We start from the raw sequence: 14461 nt of genomic DNA on the forward strand, positions 1-14461 counted from the left end.
TGTGTAGGTGTCAGTATCTGTACACACCCACACGAGTATTAGATGTCAGAGGATGCTCACACTTAAAAAAGTGGGCGAATGCAGCAACGAGAATCTCCAGAATTGTTCATTTAGCAGGTGACTGAGCTAGAAGTGAGACATCTTCACCCTCCACTTACTGTCTCTCACCCCCTCTCTCCCTTCCCCTGTCACCTCTGTCCTCCTCTCTAACCATGCAGGATAAACCCGGCCCGTCGATCATGCAGGTGTAGCAAATCAGTCAGCCTGAGTCAATGGGTATTGATCAGCTGTTTTTTCTACTGACAGGTTTGGGATCCTCTGTCAAGGCACCAGAAATGTTTTCACCTGCTGAGAATGCGTGGACAAGGAAGCATCGGTGAGGCTGTTGAAGTTGAACATGCTCAGGGGAATCGTACCGGAAGGAATACAGACTCTTTTTATGGCAGCACTCTAAGTGGGAGAGAGAAATGAGTCTCAAATCTGAAATGGAAAGGAGTGTGAAGCTGGTCCTCTCTGATCTCTCTCTCTGTATTTAAAACTAGCATATGTGCGTGCAGCTAAGATTGTGGCTGATCCCTCTCACCCCGGACACAGTCTATTTAACAGACTCCCCTCTGGCAGGCAGCTGTGATCCATCGAGTGCAGGACCACTCGCATGATGAACAGTTTTTTCCCATCCACAGTGCATGTGCTGAACAATGCCAGGACCCACCCCCATGAACACATGAAACCCGCCACCATCCCACTGTAAAAGCTCCTTTCATTGTAGAAGCAGTGAATATATTGTTTATATATTTTGTATATTTGTACGTACAAATATACTTTAGTCTTTTGTAGTCTTTCTACATGTTTCCAATCTGAGGAGCTGTATATTTCTGTTCTATGCAGCTACATGTTGTGAATTTATCTGTGTTTGACCCGGTCCTTCCGTCTCTTCTTTTCCATCTTTTTTCTGTCCTTAACTCGGTACCCTCAAGCAGATGGGTTTTACCACATGAGCTGGGTTCTACTCAAGGTTTCTTCCTTTTAAAAGGTAGTTTTCCCTTGTCCTTACGTGAATTTACATTGATTTCTTCAAATTAACTAAACACATTAGGTATGTCATTAAAGTCATTAAAGCTGTACCAGATAATATCTGTGTAAGTGTAATGTGAAAGGTGCCTGACATTTTGACTCTTCTGAGTACTATTCAGTGGGCTGTGTTGGATTTACAGCAGCGACTATGTCAATGTCAGCCTTAGTGAAAGAGATATAATAACAATGGTAAACGACCATTTCCCTCAGAAAGAATCAGAAGAGTGAAAGCTGAAGTGGAAGAACCCAACATGAATGTTAATGTTTCATACACTGTAGCTGCTGGATGAACAAAAAGGCAACAGGTTGCTAACATGGTCAATATAAATACTTGTATTAAGGCCTAAATATCTGTTAATGCAGGCTTATGCGTAATGCACTATATAAAACAACATTTAACCCAAATACTGACTGGAACTAAAATCAACATATTTGTTATCTGAAAGCCACAACACCTATTTTAATACTGTCAAATAAAAAAACTTCTACCACTCACAGGAGGAAAATGGCCAGATTTGAAATTCTGAAGCATATTGTATTCATATTGTATGAGGTGCAAAACATTGCGTGTGGTTTTTAATCAAACAAAACAAGATTGTTTTTCACATGCATAGATGTCATTCATGCTTTGGCGTTAGATATTACTGATTGCTGTAATTCTCTGAGAAAACTGTGGTAAATATTTACATGTGTTAGAAGGGGGCTCCTTGGATATGAAAAGCCATGCACTGCATGACGTCACAGGTTTAAGGTGCTTTATGGCTGTCATTGCAAAATACGCCAGAAAGCTTTGTCATTGTCCACAAAAAAATGGACTTACTTGCATTAACAGTGGGCCCTATGTGTATAATCTTAACAAATCTGTTTTACCAGGCACCATCCTGATTCTCTGCTAAGTGAAATATCTCAGAGAGCTGTAAGCGGGGGATCTGACTCACACCAGTAGAGCCCTTGTTTCTTCTCTGTAACATTATTCTAAATCAGAATCTAGCAGGATTTACAAAATTACATGGTATTACAACCCTCAAAATTCATTTCAGTCACGGCTTGCCCAAACTTTAGGCCACAACTCCCAGCTGTCACTCAGCTCTCTCTCAATCGCATCACCTCCGTCTTTCTCTCTACTTTCACACTCTTGCTTTTCCTGCCTGCCTTTCTCGGTCAGTGAAGATGCTCTAGCGATTTCTCCAGGCACCATCAGAAGGCACGAGTGTAGGAGGTGAGGCCACGGCCGTTCAAATTAGAATTAATTAACCATGTGGTGTGGGAGGAGTGCGTGTGTGAAGGATGTGCGTGTTTGTAAGCTTTTGTCTAAGATTCATAGTTTTAGTATGGGAATGTGAATTTGTGTATGGATTGACTGCAGGACTGAGGCAACTTGTTGAACATGATTATTTTCTCACCTTTCAGTGTAGGCAGGCATAAAGTCACCACTCCCCTGAGCTCAGTTCGCACAACACACATCTGGCCTGCAAGGTTTATTTTAAATGTCTGTTAAAGCATCTTACAGGTGGCAAAGGAGGGGATCCTGTGAAAAATAACCAAACTGAAGTGCACATTTATGAAGACAGACACCAAGACATCCCTTGCTGAGGGAATTTGCTGATGCTTTGGTATACCGTTAGTAAACACACTAAATAATGCATGGATCTATTAATGCATATGTCTCAGTGGCATTGTCTTGCACTCAGACTAGTGTCTTAGACACCTGTCTAGTCTCAGTTTCGGAGGGCAGTTTTAACCACAAGGTAGAACTTGACGCTTTTTTCACTTATTGTAGTTACTTGATAATTTTACTGCTGTGTTTTAATTTCAAGCTCAGCTGGAGCTAATCCAATATACTGTGTGTATATATATATATATATATTTCTCGAACCATCAACAGAAGTAAGTACAAGTTGCATCAGTTTCCAACAATAATATTCAAACAGTTCAGAAAATACAAATTTACTGACAAAAAAATAAACTTGTCTTGCTCTGCCCCCTCTATATTAGGTTATTACACAGAAAAACAAAACAAAACAAAACCAAAAGCATAGACTATTTTGAACATCCTCAACACTAAAAAGAATTAAGATATTCTCTCTGTAAAAGAGTCTAAAACTATTTTGAAAATACCCAGGCTCCAGATGCTTATTTATTAGATAAACCCTACATTTGTTTTTAAAATGTGTTATGTTATTGCACATTTTTAGTTCCTCCTGCACATTATCTCATATTCTAATTCCACAAACTGAAATACACATCTTTTTCAGTGTAGTACAGACAGCAGTGTTTTTGAATTTGAGTTTCCCTCTCAAAAAACCTTTGAATGATTTTTGGTAAGAGGTCATTCCAAGCTGTAAATAAAATGTAAGCAGTTTTAAAATGCACTATGTCTGGTAATTTCAGGGTGTGTTACTTTAAAAACACGTGATTTGTATGCTCCTGATACTCAGTGTTATATACTATCCGTAAAGTTGTTTTTTTGCAGCGTGTCAACCCTGTATAAAGTGCTTTTATTAGTATTCCCCCAAACTTCTGCACAGTATGACAGAAAGGGGATAATAAGTACCTAAGACCTGCTGCTAATCCTCTCCAGAACAAAAGATCACTTAGGGAGCCATCCCTTAGGGAGCTCCATAGTAACCCTCTTCATGCAAAAACATGGAAACGCTGCATATTCTCCTCAAGTGCCCAGCTACTTCAACACAACATATACTCACTAGCATATGGATGCACCAGCAGGTTCAGCCTTGTGCAGGCTCACACATAGAGGATACAGAGGCGGTCAAGTGCCACTTGAGACCCAATGAATTCAGATTCAAGTGTGATTTGAAAAAGACACTTGGACCCTCAGCTGCATTCAGATTAGGATGGAGTTTGAGCTACTTTTACGTACACATTCTGAAAGTGAACAATGGCTACAGAAACATCCACACACACGCCTTTGCAAATTTGCTGCATGGATAGAACTGATATAAACTGATATAAACTCATGCAGATTTCTATGGTTTCTTTCCCTCTCATTTTTACATGACAATATCTGCACTCTTTTATGATTTCTCTAATTTTGGTTATTTTTGTACTGATGTTCTCAGCAAACAAGAGCAAGAAGTAAAGGCTACTTAAACTGACATTTTGTTCCCGTCTCCCTGGATGTGTGGGTCTCCATTTCCACACATGAAGCTTTTCCATTTTCTTTGCCGTCGCTGCAGGCGACATCTCTGTGTCGTGTGAATGAATCTCCCAGGAGATCAAGCACCAGTGTGGACAGGACAGGAAGACCTATTACACCGTGTGCTTTCCCATCAATTGTTCTGACACAAGGGTTGATGAGACCAAACCCGTCTCACCGCAGCGGTGGACCCATTATGATGGAGATGGTCACACGTATTATCATGTGCAAATTGCTCAAATCTTCTTGTTTTTGAGGTTTTGTGATGTTACCTCTCCCATCTCTTGCACGACAGACACACAAAAGAGGTGGAAGTCAGAAATGTTGTAGGAGGAACTATTTAATTCTATTTAATTTAATATGTATGCCATGTAGATTTACTGAAAGAAATTAGACTGACCTTCAAAATAACACAGGGGCTGTCTTTATTGGGTTGTGTGGATGCAGGGTGCATAAGGGAAAAAAAGGGGCGTGATGTGAACAAAGGAAAGGGGGAGAGAATAAAGGACGTCCCAGGGTGCCTCTACATTAGGCAATCCAATTGATATAGTTCTGACAGAAAATTATTCAATGGAGCACTACTTCACACAGCTGCTGCTTCTGTTTCTGATGCACAGGACTAGATGAGGACATTCGACACGCCCACACGTTTCCAAACCTCATCTTTTAAGTGAGGAAATAGCAAGGAGGTGGGCTGTGCAGAAAATGTTTGAAAAGGTGTAATGACAGTTGAGAAATGGTGATGTCCCCAGTGGTACAATTTCACCAGATTAGAGCACACGAGGACCAGAACGCAGATTGTCACACCGTGCATGGAACCCATGTGCACAACGTTCACACTGACATAGAACTTTAGGCTCAGACGTACACATGTGAAAGCCATCTCAGATAAGGGTTGAGGGGATGAAGTGCACTGTGTGGGTGGTCTTTGTTATCGCGAAGTAATTAACAGCAAGTAAAGTTTAGCTTTTAAAGGTCTCTGGCTGGTCGATAGTATTGATTGGTGCTAATGAAAACATTGTTTCACCTGCTTTTGCAGACTCATTCTACAGCCTGAGTCCGAGGCAGCTCAAGGTATCCACAAACTTTTTGTATTCATCTGTGATTTTACCATTTTTATTGTACTAGATGTTGTTCTAGCCAAGTATTTTGGAGTTGGTCTTCTTTATACTAACAAGGGAAAGCTTTTCTTTCATTTTATTTTGAAAAGCACCATGCGGCTGCACAGATCAGCTATAAATACAATATCTTGGACAATATGTTTTGTAAACTATTTTTTTTTTCGCTGACAATACCCCATGGCTTTAGAGTGTGTCGCTGGGCCCCATGGTTGAATCCTTTATTTTTTCTCAGATTTGCTTTTGCACAGAGCAATAAGAGGTAAATAAGAAACGTCTATATGGGATTCATGAAACGTGCACTGGCAGCTAAGTCTGTTCTTACCCATGTTGATGAATGTTTGATCTTGCATGAGATGCAGACAAAAGAAGCAAAGCTTGCACAAAAAAGGAAAATAACTCTCTGTTCTGCAGAGGATGAGGAGGACATGGGCTGCCTAAGCTTCCTGTTTGTAGAATGTTGTATTCTGTGAATCATGGAACAAAAAGCAAGTTATGGCACTGTTGTTAGATTTTACCTAAGAACAAACAGCAAGTACACAAGCACTGATGGATGCCACAAAGGTCCTTATGATTAAATATGTGCATATTCACAATTCATACATGAGGCAGTGTTGGTATTGAAAAAACTAGTCAGTTGCCAGACTTTGTGAATGAAGCTCTGTCTGTCAGAGTCACTTAGATGTTTTCCACCTCAGGTTCTTTGAAAAGGAAAATGGCAAAACAAGGCACGTAGTTGCCGTGTAACATTAATTTCATCACAAATAGGTTGTACGATGATGTAATAGAAATTAGAAAAAAACAAATACACCCAGCACAATGTGTGGCCATCAGCAGTTACATTAGCTTCTTACGTACAAGAAGACATGAAATGAGAAAACAGAAAAGACTTTATTGCCACTGTTTATACAACAAAAGGAACATCTACAGTGGGATGGTGGTGGGTTTCATGTGTTCATGTAGGTGCCCTGGCATTGTTCAACAGACGCACTGCGGATGGATGACCAGCAGGTTTCATCCGGTGAATATATTTATTTTGTGTACATTTGAGTGTGTATATGTTTGCGATTTTATTTTAGTATAAACAATCAGATTTCATTTCTCCTTGTATGTAAGAAGCTAATGTAAAGTTACATTACTCCAAGGACCACCAGCAGGAACAATCTACTTAACAGTTTAATATGTTCAACAACACGTTTTATATCTTGATATGTTTCATCCCATTAATGTTGAAATTTAAGTGACATTTCTGCATAGAAATCAAGACATGAATGTTTTCATTCCCACTTAGACCCAGTTGCAACCATTATTTAATGTGACTTTGAGATTCATGCAGCAATCATAACACATGGTTGAATGTGAAAATATTACTTTATTTCCAGGATTTTCTACTACAGGCAAGAAAACTTTTATCAGATCGAGTTCTGTGGCAGAACTGATGTATATATATATATTTGGGTGAAAACTTGCATTAACTGATGCTTCAAATGGCAACTATGACGTTGAAATGTGTAAGATCTGATTTACTTTGAGTGTAATTTTGCACTGGGTAAAATTTAGACACAGAAACGTGGATTTTATATTTGTACTCTCACAGAGAATCCAAGTTTTTTGCCCTAGGCTACATTCTTCTACATTCTAGACTGCTCCGGCATGTCGTGATCTTCTGCATGTTCTCTTCAGGACTTGTTGTGTAACAGCAACACTTTTGTATTTAAAAATGTTTGTGTCCAGGGACATAACCCAGAAGAAGGAACCATTGTTCTTTCCGTGGATTGTCCAAATGAACAGGAGTGTTGATTTTTATAAATAAGCACCTAAGCACCTTTCGGCCTGCTGTGGATCTTTCTCTGCAGTTTCATACTGCTAAGCACCATTGTAAATGAAGAATAGCTTTCACTGAGACTTATTCATCGATTTGTTGTTGACAGGCAGTTAGGCGAGATGTTCCACCGAGGAAAGTAGAGGTTATGGCTGCTGTTTCAAGCACATCCATCTCCCGATCATGGAGAGGGGAGCAACTTCCAGTGGAAGGCTATTGCGTGGAAACTCAGTGTCACCATAATAAATGAGCTTTGTTGTGTCATTATGCACCTTCACGTTTGACGGTTGCAGTTTGTAGTCTTGTGTGTTCAGTTGGCAGCTATATTAAATGTGAGTGAATATTTTGCATCCAGTTAGGCTGACAAATGTTCATTAAATGATGGCACTATTCACAAACTCAAACCAATTAAAAAGCCTTTGAAGAAAAGCTGTTAAGAAGTTCAGCATTGTAATAACGGAGGGTTCGTGATTAAAAGAAACTGTGACCTTATCTTTTCAGTCATGGAACATGTGTATGTGCATTTATGTAACAGCAGCTACATGAAGATTTGAAGGCTGTAAAATGTCACCACGTGTATGTGCACCTGCATGTTCACAGGTTCATACACATGGACAGAAGGAGCCACAAGAGGCTGCTCATCGTTGCTCTGCTCCAGCGCTGTCTGCCGGAAAGATATCTGTGTGCCTCCTCAGGCTCTGCTTGGTCTCTGCACTGAATTATAAATGATCCTGTGGTGTGTCACTGCTGACAGAGGAGAGTGGATATAGGTTACTCCCATTGAGCAAACACAGGCATCACGCGGTGAAAAGATATCCGTGATGATTTTATTGGCTCACTCTAACTCAGAAACCAGCTCAGCAGCAATAGCTGGGAAATAGTTTATTTTTGATTGAACACAGGGAGGAATTTAACAACCTGTTTCCATCAAATGCTTCCACTGAAACACACACACAAACACACAAATATGACTTCCAGCACACAACACAGGACAAGGAAAGTTGCTGTCTACCTTAACACTCCCACCAAGGCACTTGACTGTTTTTTTGTGAAATAAGTGAAAATAAATCATTTAAATTAGTATTCTAAAGTACTCTGTCCTCTTCTATTGAGACACGTATTATTATTCTCACTTATTCAGCTCATAAGATCAAGAAAGTGAAAACAAATGCAACTGGACTTGAGTGATTTTTCTTGGAAGACATATCGGAGAGGCTTCTCTAGTTCTGGATGGTTTAGCAGTCTATGGAAGATTAGAGTAACACACTGAATTTGACTATGACTTTTTTTGACGCTTTCAGATGACCCTTACATTCACAGCAGCTGCAACAGAAGCCTTTGTTTTGTTGCCATTTTGGATAAACAGTATAAACAAAATAGTTTTTTATGTGAAATTTTGATCCCAGATTTGATCATGAAGGTTCTCTGTGACCACTATCTGTATGAAGGTGCAGAGCCAACAGGTAAAAAGTTCAACGAAGATTGATACAATTTTTGATGTTTTTTCAGTGATGAAAAAAGTGATCGCTCTTTTCAGTCAACACAATGGCACTAATCGTTGTTTTTTCCACTGTGGGAGTTTTTATCATGTTTTTCCACGGATTGATGTTCCTCCAAAGAGATTAACGTGCTAATGCAGCTCCGTAACTCATTTCGTGGCAGTTAAGTACAAATGCATTAGATAACACAAAGCATTAAATATTAAACACCAGCTAATCGTCATGTAGACTGATGAACTCACGCGGTATGGCGGCGTGCGTGCCCGGATGAGGTACGCACTAATGCCTGTGCAGTGTTCTTGGTCTGTATGTGTGCACTGGTGACACAGGAAGGAATTGGCCAATAAAAGGAGATAAACAGCAATCAATATCTGTCATCAAGGAAAATCATTACCGAGATTCAAAGTGACCTCAGGATCTGTACTGATCTCCATAGTAACGCAACCTAAACAAAATAACCAAATATTGATTAGATGAGATGATAATTGAATTCATTCCATGTGATGTGGTCTTTTCATTTACTGAAGGAAATCAGTGTAGATAATATAATTAACTGCATCATGTATCCCAGCATGTTTAGGCTTAAACCCAAAGCAGGTCAATATTTAATTATTAATTAATTAATTACTCTTTGTCTTAAAACAGTTTTTAACTGAAACCAGCCTGAAACTTAAAAAAAAGAACAAAAGAAACAGTCTTTATTGTCTAAGCTTTGCACCAGAGAATGAAGCTGAAGGTGTGATTGCAGCAGATCGCAGCCAGTGTCTGCTCTGTTATGTCACCGCTGCTCTGTTTCATAGTGTTTTCCTGCACAGCTTTACTGAATTTAAATGAGGTACCATCATTTTGCAAGGGATTCTGATGTGTTTTTAACATGTCTCACACCATGTCATAGTAGAAATTAGTGTCAGTTAACTAACTTCCTCATAAGTGTTAGTTTTCTCCTTCTTTATACCGCTGTCTCGGCCTGTCACGCTTTTCCAAACACTTGTTGAATGCTTAAGACAGCAGAGGATTTAATGATTTTTGAACACACACTCACGACTCCCCTTCTCTGTCTCTGCCTCGCTGTCTCACTCCCACAGGATGTATAATTCATTAGGCGTTAGTGGAGTTTGGCAGCCGTTGGTTCTGTGAGAGTTTGCAGTAGTAATGTGACACGAATTTGGCAATTACCAGAAGAAAAGTGTCCAAGCAAACTCCAAGGTTGCACTGTTCAGTAAGCGAGAGAGAGAACGACCTTTGGTGTGATGTGGTGAGGCGGATTACAGGTGTTAGTGATGCTGCTGAGGAACACAAAATTGGAAACCATCCATGAGCATATCCAATGCTTTTTGAACCAAGATGACATTCAGGACTGGTGCATAATGTTACCCTGGCTCATTCTGAAGACAGCCACAAACTGTGTTCAGTGATAGTTCATAGCACCAGGGAAAGCCTCTTTTTGCAGCATGACACGTGAAGCTGCTGGAGACAATCCTGACAATCCTTACCTACTACAAAGGGGGCTATCCAGTAAATGAAACTGATCATCAAATTATAAAAGTTTATCACAATTAAAAATATCCAAATACAGATAGGCAGTCTTTGAAGTAAAAAAAATTCAGGCAAAATTTTGGGCTAAGGGCCAAAGTATTGTGCAGAAGTACACATCAGGCTAACTTCAGCTGGAGAAATCCAGTCTAAACATTACTCGGGACCACGGTTTGGCCCTGATTGTCTAGTAATATGATGTGTCTACGGAGCTGGTCCTTGCATCCTTGCATAGCTGGCTTCATATTAAACCTGTTTGACATGGGCCTTTGTTTCTGGGTGCAGTTTTTCCTGTGTCTGTGTGGCTTTTCTCCAGGTACTCTGGTTTCCTCCCACCTCCAAAGATATGTTCATTAGGTTGTTGGTGATTCTAAATTGACCCTAGGTGTAAGTGTGACTGTGAATGGTTTGTCTCTGTGTTAGAGTGGTAACCTGTCAAGGGTGTACCCTGCCCCTCGCCCGATGATAGCTGGGATAGGCTTCAGCAACCCCCGCGACCCTAGAGAGGATAAGTATTAGAAGATGAGATGAGATGTTTGACATCGAGGATTTAAAATAATAATGATTACATCAGTACTTACGTCATAATGACCAATGAGAGCCACAAGTTTACAAGGATGCTGAGCAGCATACTAACATACCACCAAGCCCTGAGGCCATGGTGAAGTAGCATAATAGTGTAGACAGATATTAACACTGACAGTTCAAATCTCACCTCCACTTCTCAGTGAAGACTAAACGCACCGAGTCAACTGTTTCCTCATCCACACTCTTTTAGCCCTGTGCTTTGTTATTTTTCTCACTCAGAAATATGATAAAGTTACAGAAAGTTATTCTTCTTCTTTCAGTTTAATTGGCAGCCAAATCAGCTTGCGGATAAATTACTACCACCTACTGGACTGGAGGATAGATCTGTAGATTTTCGGTAACTTTTGCACCACAGCACATGTTCCATCCTGTCATGACCTGAGTCCTGTATCACGAAGCAGGATTATGGATTTAGCGAGGTAACTTCAGGGTTAACCCTGGGTTTCCGGTATCACGAAGCTGGATTCATTCTTATCGAGGTACGTTACCATGGTAACTTATGGCAAACATGTTTCGGTCAAGGTAACTTTCAGGATTGATCTGAATCTGATAAAAGGCTCCACCTGTACCCTTTCATTGAAGACCTGATTGAGATTAGAGCTCAGATTGCGAAAAGAGCGTTACGGCGTGAATGCATCTTCCAGGAGATAACCACACAAAGAAGAGGATATTTTTGCCATTTGTCCCCGCTAAACTCAAACACAGATCAAAATCAGGATCATTTCATTCAGGCCAACAACTTGATGTATTGATATGATGTAACTGTGAATAGGTGAATAGATAGATAGATAGATAGATAGATAGATAGATAGATAGATAGATAGATAGATAGATAGATAGATAGATAGATAGATAGATAGATAGATAGATAGATAGATAGATAGATAGATAGATAGATAGATAGATAGATAGATAGATAGATAGATAGATAGATAGATAGATGGGAGCTGGACCCAAGCCCAGCCGGCATTGACTGGGAGGCAAGTTAGGCTCTCAACAGGTCGCCAGTCCATCACTCAGAAAGATGGACAACTGTTTGTCAGATGCACACCTAGGGCCATGTTAGAATCACCAGTTAACCTAACAAGCACCTCTTAAGATTGGGTGAGGGAGCAAGGCATGAAGACAACAGGCAACAAAATGAAACAGCAAGTAATCACTTACAGTTCCTGCTACACTAGTTTCCAGACAGAAGATCATCCTAAGGACATCAGAAGCACACGTCTTCTTGATCTTTTGGTGGAATCACATAAGCTTCCTTCACAGTTATCATAGGATACGTACATGATCATATCTCCAATTTTTAAGATCCACTTTCAAGTCTTGCTTGTGTATTTTTTACTAATTTTAGTACTGTGATAAAGGTGGAGAGAGCCTATCTCAGGAAAAATGACATTTCCTTTTTCTTTAAAGGGAATAAATACACGATATTGAGCTGAGTGCCACGGATAGAAAGCATTGACTGAAAAGATAGTTGGAAAGTGAAAGTAAATAAAAATAAAAAATGTGACTACCTGTTAAGAGTGGATATATACATATATAATATACATTGATTTTTTGTGTTAAAAGATGATCTACACTGAGGACAATGATCTGTCTCCTATACACAGTCCCTGAATCACACTGACCAGTGGTGGACCTTTATTGTTCATCATCTCTTATTTCTGCCCACTTTTGTCACGTTGCTGTTCTCAAGGTGCTTATAACTGAGAGAAAAACAGAAAATTAATATAGAGAATGTAAATTAGGTATGTGCAACATGTATTTCAACAATAGATCTACTTACTACAATGCAATTGGGGGTTCTAGGAGGTTTTCGGGAAATTGTAAATTGTAACGTGTTATGGCAACAAAATAGGCGTGATTCTCAGATAGGGAGCATCCATCCCAGAGATCCAAACAGTGTCTTGATACTTGCCACTAATTCACAGGCACTTTTGTAGATTTTTCAGCCCATTTCATAGAAATAGTATGGGATACTATACCCAAAACCTCCCCCCGTGGATCACAGAGGGAATGTTTTGAATTTTTTACAGTTTCATCTATTGGTCAAATCCTGCCTTAAAATGGGACATGGGAGTTAGTTCACAAAATACTGATTTTGCCGTAAATCTGCCTTAAGTTATGAGAACACCACTGCCAGGTATCCTTTGGTGTCTAGAACCCACAAAGGCTAACAGTTTTAACAAGCTAATGGCCACATAACTATTGGTGTTGCCTCTTCTTGTTAACACAGTGAACCCTAACCCAGTTTCTATACAATCACTCTAAGGCACCATTTCTTTCTGCAATAGAAGTTTCAACAGACGTTTGCTTAAATGAAATCTCTGAGGCTGACAGTTAAAGGCCTTTTAAGGTGAAAGATTTAATACATTAATATTTGTCTTTCGACAGACTGACATTTCTAAACGATCATATTGTAGGTTTCAGCGATGAGACACTAAACGATCCTAACCAGAGCTGGCATGAAGGAATTAGTCACACAGCCTTGACAGTCGTGCTGGAGCCATGATAGTTATTTCTGTGGGCACGCATTCTTCCAGTCTGTCTCTCTCTCGCTCACACAAACACACACTCATGCACACATGCTGACAGGTACAGTACATCCAGCTTCCTGCTTTTTACATATGGATATATACATAGCCTCAGGCCTTATTGAAATACACTATGCATGGCATGCTTGTGTGCCTCTATGAATCATAATTAATATTTCATATTTGGCATGCCTGGTCTGGATAAACAGATGGTACCTCTTTTGCCTGTCTCCTGTACACCTGGGCCCTGTCCACGTATTAGCATTTAAGAATGTCTGTTTCCTCTCTCAGCCCTCTCTTTCTTTCTCTCTCGCTCTCGTTCATTCTCGTTTCTCTCATCTGATTAGTTGACTTTGTTAACATGAGTCCAGCTGCTCAATTGCTTCTACAACATATCCTTTATTGTCTGTCGCAAAATGAGATCTGTTGAAAAATCACAAGTTGAAGCCATATAGATTTGTTTTAGGGTACATCAGTCAGGGCCAGTGACAATTTCCACAAAGAAACCAAGCATTAGTTAAATTAGCTCAATAAGCTGTGAGGGCACTTGCACCCTTGTCACAAAAGAAAAGCTTCATTTCATTCTAGTAAAGTTATCTTTCAATCTTTAACCAATAGTCCAAATTCAAAAGTACAAAATTAATTCTAAACCCTCTATCTGTGTACTCATGCACAGTGGATGTAGGGTGGCTGTCAACAGTCGTGTGCAGAATCACGGCCACCCATTTAGTAGGCAACATTAGTCACCCATTCGGTCTAAAGAAGAAGAAGAAGAAGATGCAGAAGAGAAAAGCAACCTGAATCTGCAGGGAATCCCACACAGATGAAGCCAAACGCGAGAGGCAGTGCTACAGCTTGACAGACGATCTCAGAGAAGCCAAGCCGCCCATCTCCCAGATGGCTCCATCTACAAGCAGTTAGGGGGGTGTACGCTTCAGCATTCCTTGAAGAACTAATGAAGCTACTGGCTGTGAGAAAACCATTTTACAAGTGATAGTGTTCAGGTCTCTGAGTGAGTGTAAAGCAGTTAAGATTAGTGAAAAGTACTGTTATCTGTAAATGTCGCTTCCAACCTCCCTTTTTGTTATCAAATTTTACTTGGCCCATGATTCGATTTTGTATCCACTTATAAAAAT

Source organism: Mugil cephalus, chromosome 14 (assembly GCF_022458985.1).
Source record: "Mugil cephalus isolate CIBA_MC_2020 chromosome 14, CIBA_Mcephalus_1.1, whole genome shotgun sequence".
Lineage (NCBI taxonomy): Eukaryota > Metazoa > Chordata > Actinopteri > Mugiliformes > Mugilidae > Mugil > Mugil cephalus.